This window comes from Hipposideros armiger, unplaced genomic scaffold (genome assembly GCF_001890085.2).
Source record: "Hipposideros armiger isolate ML-2016 unplaced genomic scaffold, ASM189008v1 scaffold_853, whole genome shotgun sequence".
Classification (NCBI taxonomy): domain Eukaryota; kingdom Metazoa; phylum Chordata; class Mammalia; order Chiroptera; family Hipposideridae; genus Hipposideros; species Hipposideros armiger.
The window spans coordinates 274128-286299 of record NW_017732203.1 but is presented as its reverse complement, the minus strand read 5'-3'; positions in this window follow the sequence as shown (position 1 = coordinate 286299).

The window sequence follows — 12172 nt, the reverse complement described above, 5'->3', positions numbered from 1 at the left end:
TTGTTGCACTTGATGTTGTCCCACAGGTCTCTTAAACTATTTTCATTGTTTTTATTCTTTTATCTTTTTGTTGTTTTAACTGAGTGATTTCTGCTATTTTGTCTTCTAAATCACTGATCCGATCCTCTGCTTCATCTAATCTACTGGTGATTCCTTCGAGTGTGTTCTTCATTTCAGTAATTGTGTTCTTTAGTTCTAAGTGGTTGTTTTTTATTTTCTGTATCCTTTTTTATGTCCTCCCTAAGTTCCTTAAACATTCTTATCATAGTGTTCTAAACTCTGTCTCTTAAAAGTTGGATACCTCTGTTTCATTTAGTTCCATTTCTAGAGGTTTATTCTGATCTTTTACTTGGGACATGTTTCTTTGTTTCTTCATTTGAGCTGTTGCTCTGTGATTGTTTCAATGTATTAGATAGATCACCAGCCAGCTAGTCTATTTGCCGGCTCCACTGGTTCTCCAGCCACCCTCAGCCTCACCAAGTTGAGCAAAGAGAGTCCTCACTAATTTCTACTTCCAGCTATCATAGAACTCCTCTTCCTGGCAAAGTAACTCTGGACTGGTGAGCGCGGTATGGGGCCGGATGATCTCTCCCCTAACCGGAGAAGCCTCCCCACCTCTGAGGTGTCCCTCATGGGGTTCGCCCTCTCTTGTCTCCGCCCCTCCTACCAGACTCAACGTGGTTTCCTCTTTAAGTCCTTCATTTAGAGATTCTGTTCATCTAGTGTTCAGGCAACTTCTGAGGTTGAATATCTTATAAATTATTTGTAATTTTGGTGATCCTGGGAGGCAGTCAGCACAGTGTCTGTCTATTCCGCCATCTTACTGGAAGTCTAAAAGCTTTCTTTAAGCAGAAGAAAGGTGAAAACAAATTAACTAATAAAAACCAGAACTATGAATAATAAAATGGCAATAACTATGTACCTATCAACAATCACATTAAATGTAAATGGATTAAATGCCCCAATCAAAAAATATGAGGTAGATGAGTGGATAAGAAAACAAGACCCATGAATATGCTGTTTACAAGAGATCCACCTCAAATTAAAAGACACACACAGACTGAAAGTAAAGGGATGGAATGAGATATTTCATGCAAATGAAAATGAGAAAAATACTGGAGTGGCAGAACTTCTATTGGACTAATAGACTTTAAAAACAAGACCATAATAATAGACAAAGAAGGGCACTGCATAATAATAAAGGGATTGATCCAACTAGAGGACATAACCCTAGTAAACATGTGTGCATCCAACATAAAAGCACCTAAATATATAAAATAGATATTAACTGACATAAAGAGAGATCAACAGTAACACAATCATAGTAAGGGATTTCAACACCCCACTGCCACCAATGGACAGATCCTCCAGACAGAAAATAAATATAGAAAAAGTATAAATAACACATTAGAACAGTTGGATTTAATTGGTATTTTTAGAGTATTTCATTCCAAAATAGCAGAATATACATTATTTTCAAGTGCGCATGGAATATTTTGCAAAATAGACCACATACAAGGCCACAAAACAAGTCTCAATAAATTTAAGAAGATTGAAATCATAACAAGTGTCTTCTGTGATCACAGTGCTATGAAACTAGAGATCAATTACAAGAAGAAAACTGGAAAACACGCAATTACATGGAGACTGAATAACAGGTTGCTAAATAATGAATGGGTCAACAAGAAGATCAAAGAAGAAATCAAAAGATACGTTGAGACAAAAGAAAATTAAAACACAATGATTCAAAATCTATGGGATAAAGCAAAAGCAGTCCTAAGGCAGAAATTCATAGCAATACAGATATACCTCAAGAAACAAGAAAAATGTCAAACCAACAGTCTATCTTTACACCAAAGAGAACTGGAAAAACAACAGCAAAATAAGCCCAAAGTGAGTACAAGGAAGGAAATAATAAAGATCAGAGTGGAAATAAATGAACAAGAGACAGAATATAATAATATTAAAAATTGATGAAACCAACAGCATGTTTTTTGAAAAGATAAAATTAAGAAACCTTTACCCAGACTCATAAAAAAAAGAGAGGACCCAAATTAATAAAGTCAGAAATGAAAGAGGACAAGTGACACCAGACACCATGGAAATACAAAAAATTTTAAGAAAATACTATGAGGAACTATATACGAAAAAACTGAACAATCTGGAAGAAATGGATAAACTAGAAACATTGAATCTTCCAAGGCTGAATAAAGAAGAAACAGAAAATCTAAACAGACTGATTACTACCAACCTGTATTGAACCAGTAATCAACAAACAAAAGTCCTGGACCAGATGGCTTCATAGATGAAGTTTACAAAACATTCAAAAAAGAATTATCACCTATACTTCTTAAACAATTTCAAAAAATCCAGAAGGAGGGGAGGCTCTCAAGTTCATTTTACAAGGCCACTATCACCTGATCCCTAAACCAGACAAAGACATTACAAAAAAAGAAAACTATATGTTGATAATCTTAATGAACATAGACACAAAAATCCTCAACAAAATACTAGCACATCGAATTTAGCAATACATTAAAAAGATCATACACCATGCATGACCAACTGGGATTCATTCCTGGTATGCAAGTTTGGTTCAATATCCACAAAACATTTGATGTGATACACTACATTAACAAAATGAAAAATAAAAATCATATGGTCATGTCAATAGATGCAGAAAAAGCATTTGACAAAATCCAGCAGGCATTTATGATAAAAACTCTTAGCAAAATTGAAATAGAGGGATCATATCTCAACATAATAAAGGCCATGTATGATAAACCCACAGCTAACATCAGACTCAATGGGGAAAAGCCAAAATCATTCCCCCTAAGATCAGGAGCAAGACAACGTTGCCCATTTTCACCACTTTTATTCAACATAGTACCAGAAGTTCTAGCCACAGCAATCAGACAAGAAAAATAAATAAAAGACATCCAAATTGGAAAGGAGGAAGTAAAATTGTCATTATATGCGGGTGACAGAATGCTATATATAAAGAACACCAAATATTCCACAAAAATCTATTAGAACTGATAAATGAATTTAGTAAAGTAGTAGGATACAAAATTAATATTCAGAAATCAGTTGCATTTGTATACACCAATAACAAACTACCAGAAGGAGAAAATAAGAAAGCAATCCCATTAACAATCACTTCAAAAACAATAAAATACTTAGGAATTAATTTAACTAAGGAAGTAAAAGACCTGTACTCAGAAAATTATAAGACATTGAAGGGAGAAATTAAAGAAGATACAAATAAATGGAAACACATCCCATGCTCATGCATAGGAGGAATTAATATAGTTAAAATGTCCATACTACCTAACATGATATATAGATTCAACACAGTCCCTATCAAATTACCAGTGACATTTTTCACAGAACTGGAACATATAATCCTAAAATTTATATGGAACCATGAAAAACCTCGAATAGTCATAGCAATCTTGAGAAATGTTAACAAAATGGGAGGTATCACACTATCCAACATTAAATCATACTACAAGGCTATAGTAGTATAAAGTATAGTAAAACAATATGGTATTGGCATAAAAGTAGACACATAGATTAATGGAATGGAATAGAGAGCCCAGAAATAAATCCATGCCTATATGGTAATTTAATCTATGACAATGGAGGCAAGAATTTACATTGGGGTAAAGACAAGCTATTCAATAAATGGTGCTGGGAAAGCTAGACAGATACATGCAAAAAAAAAGTGAAACTGAACCACTTTCTTATGCCATATACAAGAATAAATTCAAAATGGATTAAGGACTTAAATGTAAGACCCGAAATCATAAAACTCCTAGAAGAAAATATAAGAGGTATATTCTCTGGCATTATCTTTAGTAATATTTTTAATGCTATATCCCCTTGAGTAAGGGAAGCAAAACAAAATATAAATATGTGGGACTACATAAACTAAGAAGTTTTTTCATAGCAAAGGAAACTATCAATAAAACAAAAAGGCATCTTACTGAATAAGAGAAGATATTTGCCAAAGATACATTGATAAGGGGTTAATATCCAAAATTTATAAAACAGCCATACAATGCAACACCGAAAAAACCCCACACAACCCAATTAAAAAATGGTAAGAGGATATGAAGAATCATTTCTCTAAAGAGGACATACAGATGGCCAACAGACATATGAAAAAATGCTCAACGTCATTAATCATTTGAGAAATGCAAATAAAAAAAAGATACCACCTCACTCCTGTCAGAATGGCTATCATCAATAAATCAATAAACAACAAGTGTTGGCAAGGATGTGAAGAAAAGGGAACCCTCGTGCACTGTTGATGGGATTGCAGATTGGTGCCACCACTATGAAAAACAGTATGGAGTTTCCTCAAAAAATGAAATATAGAACTATCTCATGACTCAGAAATTCTACCCTTGGGTATCTATCCAAAAATATCCAAAACATCAAATCAAATAAATATTTGCACCCCTATGTTTATTGCAGTGTTATTCTCAATCATCAAGATATGGAAACAACTGAAATGCCCATTAATAGATAATTGGATAAAGAAGCTGTGGTACATTTATACAATGGAGTATTATTTGGTCATAAAGAAGAATGAAATCTTACCATTTGCAACAACATGGGTGAACCTAGAGGCCATTATGGTAAGTTTAATAAATGAGACTGAGAACGACAAATACCATATTATCTCACTTATATTTGGAATCTAAAGAACAGAATAAATGAGCAAACCAAACCGAAATAAACTCAGAGATATAGAGAAGAAAACTGATGGTTGCTGGATGGGAGTAGGGTGGGAGTAGGGGAGAAGGTGAAGGGATTTGAAAGTTCAAATCAGTCATCACAATATAGCCATGGGGATATGGAATACAGTATGGGGAATATAATCAATAATGTTGTAAAGATTGTGTAGGGTGCCAGATGGATACTGGACTTAGGGGGATCACTTCATAGACTGTGTAAATACCTGAGCACTGCACTGTACACCTGAAGCTGAAGTAGAATAATATTGAATATCAAATATATATACATATACATATGGCCAAAAATGCATATACATTTTTTAATAGTATTCCCTTATTCCCTCACCTTTTTTTTTTTAAAGATTTTTTTATTGGGGAATTGGGGGGATGGGAACAGTGCTGGGGAATTGCGGAAAGGGGAACAGACAAGTTGCTGTCGTTTTGTTCTTCAATCTAGTTGTGGAGGATGTTGCTTCACTGGCCCAAGTTGGCACCATCATTGCGCTCTTCTCTGGTGAGGCAGATCAGTCGCCGGCTTCTGGATGGCCGCTCACTGCGGCTGCTGGCCGCTCATGCTGGCTGCTGGCCACACACGGTAGCCCATGGCAATCCACTGCCACAGGGACTGCAGCCCACGCCATCGCCGGCGACTCAAGGCAGCCCAGCTCCAGGTTGAGCTGTTGTTCAGCATCTTAGCTGTGGAGGGCAGTGTCACTGGCCCTCATATGTGGGATCCGAACCGGGGCCCTCTGGCATCCCAAGCGAGTTCTTAACCATCGCGCCACTCGGCCGGCCCCCTGCATATACATTTTAAGAAAGGAAAAAAAACTGTATTAAAATTGTAATAATACATACTGCTAACAAAAGATGAATACAAGTCATGTGTATACATTTTTTTGTCACCCCCAGTATATATAGTCACGGGATGTAAAGTACAGCATAGGGCATAGAGTCAATGGAATTGTAACAGCTATATACAATGTCAGAGGAATAGTAGATTGGGGGAGGGGGGTTATCACTCTGTGCAGAGTGTAAATGTCTAACTATTACATTGCTTTTTGTGCACCTAAAGCTAATAAAAACAAGATGAAAAAATAAAATTATACCACAGGATTTATTTTCTATATACATAAACTAGTATTAGAATTTAAAAATACCATTTATATCCACAGAAGAACTGGAATCATTTTTCAGATTTACAGAGAGGCATACTAATCTTTATATCATTCAACTAGCTGTTTGTGAAATTTGTAATGGTAAATGACACAAAATCCTTATGAACATAGTACTAATATGTAGGAAATTATACCAATTAAACAAAAGTATACCAATTAAGACCCAATATCCCTGAATTTCTAAGCATTATCTCAGTGTTAACGTGGTCTCACCTAAAGTTTACCCCATTAGAAGGGAGGTTTTAAATGTTCCTCCCTTTATAATACATCATCATACTTTCAGATACAAAAAGGAAACAATTTCTCTACCAATTTTACTCATTCTTGTGGATATGATATTAGTTTCATTGCAGTGTTTAGGATAAGGTTGGTGCTCTAAAGGATCCAGTGAATTAATTTCTAGCTTGTAGAATATTGGTGGCATTGTACAATAAGCCTGTTTTCCTGGATTAACAATTGAGAAGTTAAGACCAGCTGCTAATGTAGTCAGACTATTCCATAATAGTCAGATAACAGTTCGATCTTATCTATCAAATAGAATTTCTTAGTGAATAGGACCAGGTCCCTTCTTTTCATATATCCTCAACAGCACTTACTAAAGTGTTGTGGATATGAGTACCATTTGGGGGATAATATCTGGAAAAAGGATTTTTCCCTCTGCTTTAAAGAAACCACCAATCCATCAAATGACACACTTTCACTCCAATAATACAATTACAGAACCATTAACTTTTAAAATTACATTAAGAGTTACCCATACTAATAGAGATTAAAATGTTAGGTTTATTCTCTTTTACATCACTTAAAATACATTTGAATTTTTTAAACACTGATGTGAGGTGGACAATAAGGAAATCACAACAGGAAGTAATCTTTAAAATACTGAACTCTATACAATTAATTACAAAAGAAAAGTAAGAAAAGATACACCTTAAGGTATTGGGAAGTGGCAATACATATTTGAAAATATTCCTAAAGATAGTATACAACAGTTTTTCTTATCCATCAGAAATTTCTTGATGTTCTAAATCACCTCAATTGAGATACAGGTTCTTTCCACTTGAATAATTGATCAAATATCAGTAGAGGGGTTAAAATTATTCTAGCAGGATAAAAGGAATGACTTACATTTGAAATGATGTATTTTTATAAAAAATAACAACACTTCATTCTACCAGGACGCCCAAATTTGGCTTCATTGACTGAAATAAAGGGCGATGCATATAGGTCTAAACCAACTTCTTGTACAAGGAAAATGTGAGGCTGTATTTTTTCTTTACTATCTCACTACTTCTCCATTGGGTAATGTGTAAAGTCACTGGAATGTCAGCTTTAACGGTAAAGAGGCAGGGGCATGGTGAATAGGGCTGTTTTCTGCCATAGTGGCTTTACAGAGAGGTGTTTTGTAAAATTAAGAGTAGTTAAGGATGGTTGAGAAATTGCTAATAGGTATAACTATGGGACCATTAGTTTCACCCGAGGTAGAGGCAGGCATTGAATGGCAATCCAGAATTCATACAGGTTCCCTGAGGAGGCTAAGGTTTGAGAGTATTGTGCCATAATATTTTTATGCCAAGGTTTCCCATTTACAGGGTTTAAAACAAAAATCAGGAAGTACTGCATAGTCAAGGCTAATAATATGGGTGATCAAAATAGACAACCTAGAACACATGTTACAAGAGAATTAAGATCACTAATATACCCAGGAATATAATCATTATGACAACAATAAAATAAATATTAAGACTATGCATAGCAGAAATTGTCTTAGCTGGCCTGGTTCTGGATCTTAGGAAAGGCCATCTGCTTCAAGTTCTGTCTGCTCTGAATAACTCTAATTTGAGGTCTCCCATAGGCTGGGTGGATATACAGTCAGGCGAATGAGGTGCAAGTGTGGGAGTATTTTTAAATGAGAAACATAAATTCATGAATCAATACCTTTTAATTTTGTGGTGCAAGGGTTATTTAACAATACCCCATATCATCCCTTTCAACAAGGTTGAAAAAAAAGTCTTTGTGGAGATGTCTCTTTCAACACATTGCAAGATAAGGTTTGAGGTCTTCATCTTCTAAGACCATGCTGTGAAAAGATTGTTCTACAAACTTGTATTATTTTTTGTGGACTTTCACAAGCTCCTTACAATAGGTATAATACGGTTTTCTTAATAGGTTTGTGTATCCCCTGATCTAGTCTTATAGGTCTTCCAGTAATGATTTTAAAAGGAGGCAATTGTCATTTACCAAAGGCAGTAAATCTTAGGTTATACAATACAAAGGGAAGGACTCTATAGACAGATGAAAAAATTTGATGTTTCACCAATTGAATTTTGACTACCTCATTGGTTTATTCTATAGAACCAAGAGACTGGGGATGATCAGTGCAATGCAAATGCTTCAATATCTGCCAAATTTTGCATACCTGGTGTAGAATTTGTCTTGTATAGTGGGTCCCCCAATTGCTATAGAGTTCTGTGGGGATTTTCAAGCAGGAAAAATCCTTTCCAAAAGTATTTTAGTAACTGCTGCTGCTGTAACCCTTCATCATGGGAATGCTTCTACCCAATGAGAATGCATACAAATCATCACTAGTAAAATTTTATCCTTGAGAAGGAGGGATTGGATTAAAATCCACTTCCCAACCCTTAGAATTCTAGCATAGCAAATAGGACTGATTACTAGATTAATTTCACTGGCTTGTAAGGAGAGATTCCCTTACTTCAGTTATCCATTTAATCATGGTGACAAAGACTTCACAATGAGTTACAGGAAGTTAAACTGTTAGTAGTAAAATTTAGTTATTTTAATAGTAATAAGAATTGGTATACCTAAGCAATCAAAGACCTGATAATGTGGAGCACAGGAAATAATTTTAATAAGACATAAAATCTTTATTTCCCCTTTATAATTTCTTATTAATAGCATATCAATAGTATAGGGAATTTTCTCCTTTTAGTAGAGAGAAACCTAAATTCTAATTCTGTATCAGCATACTTTTGATATTAAAAGAAATTAACTTAAATAAATCCATTCAAATCTTAGCTAGCTTGACCATACATAAGATTTCTTTTGTAAGATTCCTTTCCCATAAACCTTCTGTAATTTCTATAACCCATTTGAAACTTGGATAACCCTTTCAGCTTTTGTCCTAACTTTTCCCCTTCTTGTTCTTCAACAATTGTTTTATTTTAGGACAAAATTACTTTCTTTTCCTTCCATTAAAATGCATTTTCATTCCTCATACCTTCTTTTGTCAAACACATATCTTATTTTCTATATGCAATCATTTTCAATCACATAGCATCCTAATCAGGCTTTATCACAAGTTTCTGGATCTTTATCTGAGGTCACTTGTAACCTTCTAGTCTTGCAAAATGGCATACTAAGGTCTCCAGACTTATTACCCTGCTTTTCCATCTGGTCTGTCAGCCCTAAAGCTAGCAGATCAGTGGACAACTACGTATCTTTTTAAAACAACCTTAAGCAAGCTTTTATTCACTGAAAAGTAATCCTAGATCACATGTACTTAAAAGCAATTGGGTTAGTTTCTGTTATTTCTTTGATTCATATAAGGCTTATTTGTTTTAAGCCAATAAATAAGTCTCTTTTGTGATTGAATTTGAGTTTACAAATTAATTTTGGCCATACCATCCAGCAGTAGGAATATAGCATATCTATAACATACATATACAGATATACATAAACATACAAATAAACACACAAATAAACACAGACAGAGCTCTCATATCATAGCTTTTATTTTATAAACATCAGTTATGTCCCAGGTACAATAATACAAAATTCACAAGGAAAACTGGACTCAAATTATGTTTCTGGCAGGTAGACTAAGTTAAGGTTTTGCTTAAATGGTCAGAGTTTTTGCATGCTTTAAGAATTCCTTTGAATCTGTTTTGAAAATCAATTTATAATCAATCACAGGATACATTCCATTGTATCTGAGAGTGTTGAGATACTCTCCTTTAAGGGTGCTTTTATTGACAAACACAAACAAAAGAAATAGGAAGTAAGTACGCACAATAAAGTTGGAAAGCTCAGAAAGTAAAGAGAGTGTCCCCAGAAGGCTTTCATTTAAAGGGGGAATATTTTCCTAGAGGGGAAAAGAAAGAGGTGGTTCCAGAGGTTGAGTCTGAATATAAGATGGCTGCTGCCCACCTCCCCACAGAGGTAGAGAAGATGGGGGAAGGAAAAAGAGGCCTCAGAAGCCTTTTAAAATAAGTATATAGTTCAGTTAGTTTTATTTTAGGGCTCCCAGAGTACCAGTTAAAGTTTTCCCATTGTCTCTGGGAAGTGAAGCGTCTCCATTGTTCCAATCAAAGGTGCATAATAAACAACCTTTGGAGTTCCAAAGGAGCCCCAATCCAGCCAACAAAGCCCAAGATAATCCCAACTGATTTTTATCCAGAGGCCTAGCCAATTATAATTATCTGGACTGTAGTTTTTGTATATGTAATCAGCCAAAGTTCTCACTGCTGCTACCAGTGAGAAGCTGATTAGCATAAGAATTTTAGAGCATGAGTTACTCTTTGCACCCCCCTTTTATGAAGGTATCCCTTTCAAGTGCCTGGAGGAGTCCCTCCCTGAAGGGGAGGAGACTATCCCCAAAGTGGAAGAGTTTCTTCCTGGAGAAGACTCTTCCTGGTATCAAATGTGAATTGTATGGAGGGTCCCACTTGGTTCAAATGTATGGACCAAGGCTGAAACTGGATGGGGAACCCCTACGTAAAGTGAACAAAGTCTCCAGGACCTCAACAGACAGCATGGGAGATCTTGGATCTGAGAGGACTTACCCAAGATCTTTAGACACCTCAGGGAAAACAACAGAGCTCAAGGGGCTTGAGTAGGTGCTAATGCATTGATTTAGGACTGTGTCAGGAAGAAAGTTGCATGTCACTTCAGATCTCACCACCTGCCACCATTTAATGTCAACAAAAGGTCGCTGCCACCAATCCAATCCCAACAGGAGTCCCCAATCTGAGTGTGGTAAAAGAAGAAAGTTTATTCAAGTAAACAATTTGCAAACTGTGGAAACATGCTTCTGGAGAAAACCAAAAGTGCACTCCCCTGAGATAAAGAGGAGGCTCTCTTACACAGAAAAAGTGGCCACCTTGGTCCCCGATTGGTCCATTTTTATGCAAATGAGGAATCTAAATTTGCATAGTTTGATTTGTCTAAATAATACTGTCCTGATTTGTGGGAATCACGAATTCTGATTGGTTGTTATGGAGTCATTCTAACTGGTCAGTAAAGATGCAAATAAGGATATAGCTGCACACCTCATATTAGATGGGGCAGGTCTCAACTCAATGGTCAGAATACAATTCCAGGACCTCCTTTGTAAGATTTAGCTCAGAAGGCAGGAACACTGTGCGGGAGGCTTGGCAGCTCCGTCTGTGGCTTTTCCCTGATATGCAGTGTGCATGAAAGGCCTCTGTAAACAATGGCTGCTAGACTCTATGAATCTGGGTCCAGTTAACTATGAGGAGTCCTTCTTGGCAGATATATTTTTATCAGGTCCACGTTTTGGACTTAAAACTATGATGGAGAAAATATTAATAACACAGATTAAACTATAAAGGGGAGTGGTGTTGGTAGCCATTACATTGTGAATAGCACAAAAAAATTTGGAAATCTTCTACTATTCAAAACTATTATTCTATTCAACAAAGTAGTCATTTATGTCACTGATGATCAACTAAAATTCCAAAAAGATTATTTCCATTTATTCTTACTAATTAGCGTAAAGGGAAATATCAACCCAGAATACTATGAAACATGATAATAATTTATTGCTGTTTTAAGCCACTAAGTTTTGGGGTTTAGTATGAAACAATAGATAATCAGAGCAGCCCTCTCTTGAACAGCAGCCTGACTACCATTCCCAGATCATGAAATCAATCTAGCAATTCCTTGTCTGCATTTAAAAAAATGAACTAGACTGAAAAATAAAAAAATAGAATGCATAGCACAAGAGTAACTTAGTAGTGTTTTGTAAAATATTCTTTACATATATTTTACATATATATTATGTATTAGGCTATGAAGCAAATTTATTACTCTAGGTGACAGTCAAAAAGTTTTAAAAGGCTCCTCTAAGGTATTTACCTTAATTGTATTTCTGAAGCTGATGTTGAATAATATAGTATGTCAACTATAATTATATATATATACATATAGTCTCGGGACATGGAGTAGAGAGCGGGAACGGATTCAATGGAATTGTAATAGATAAGCATG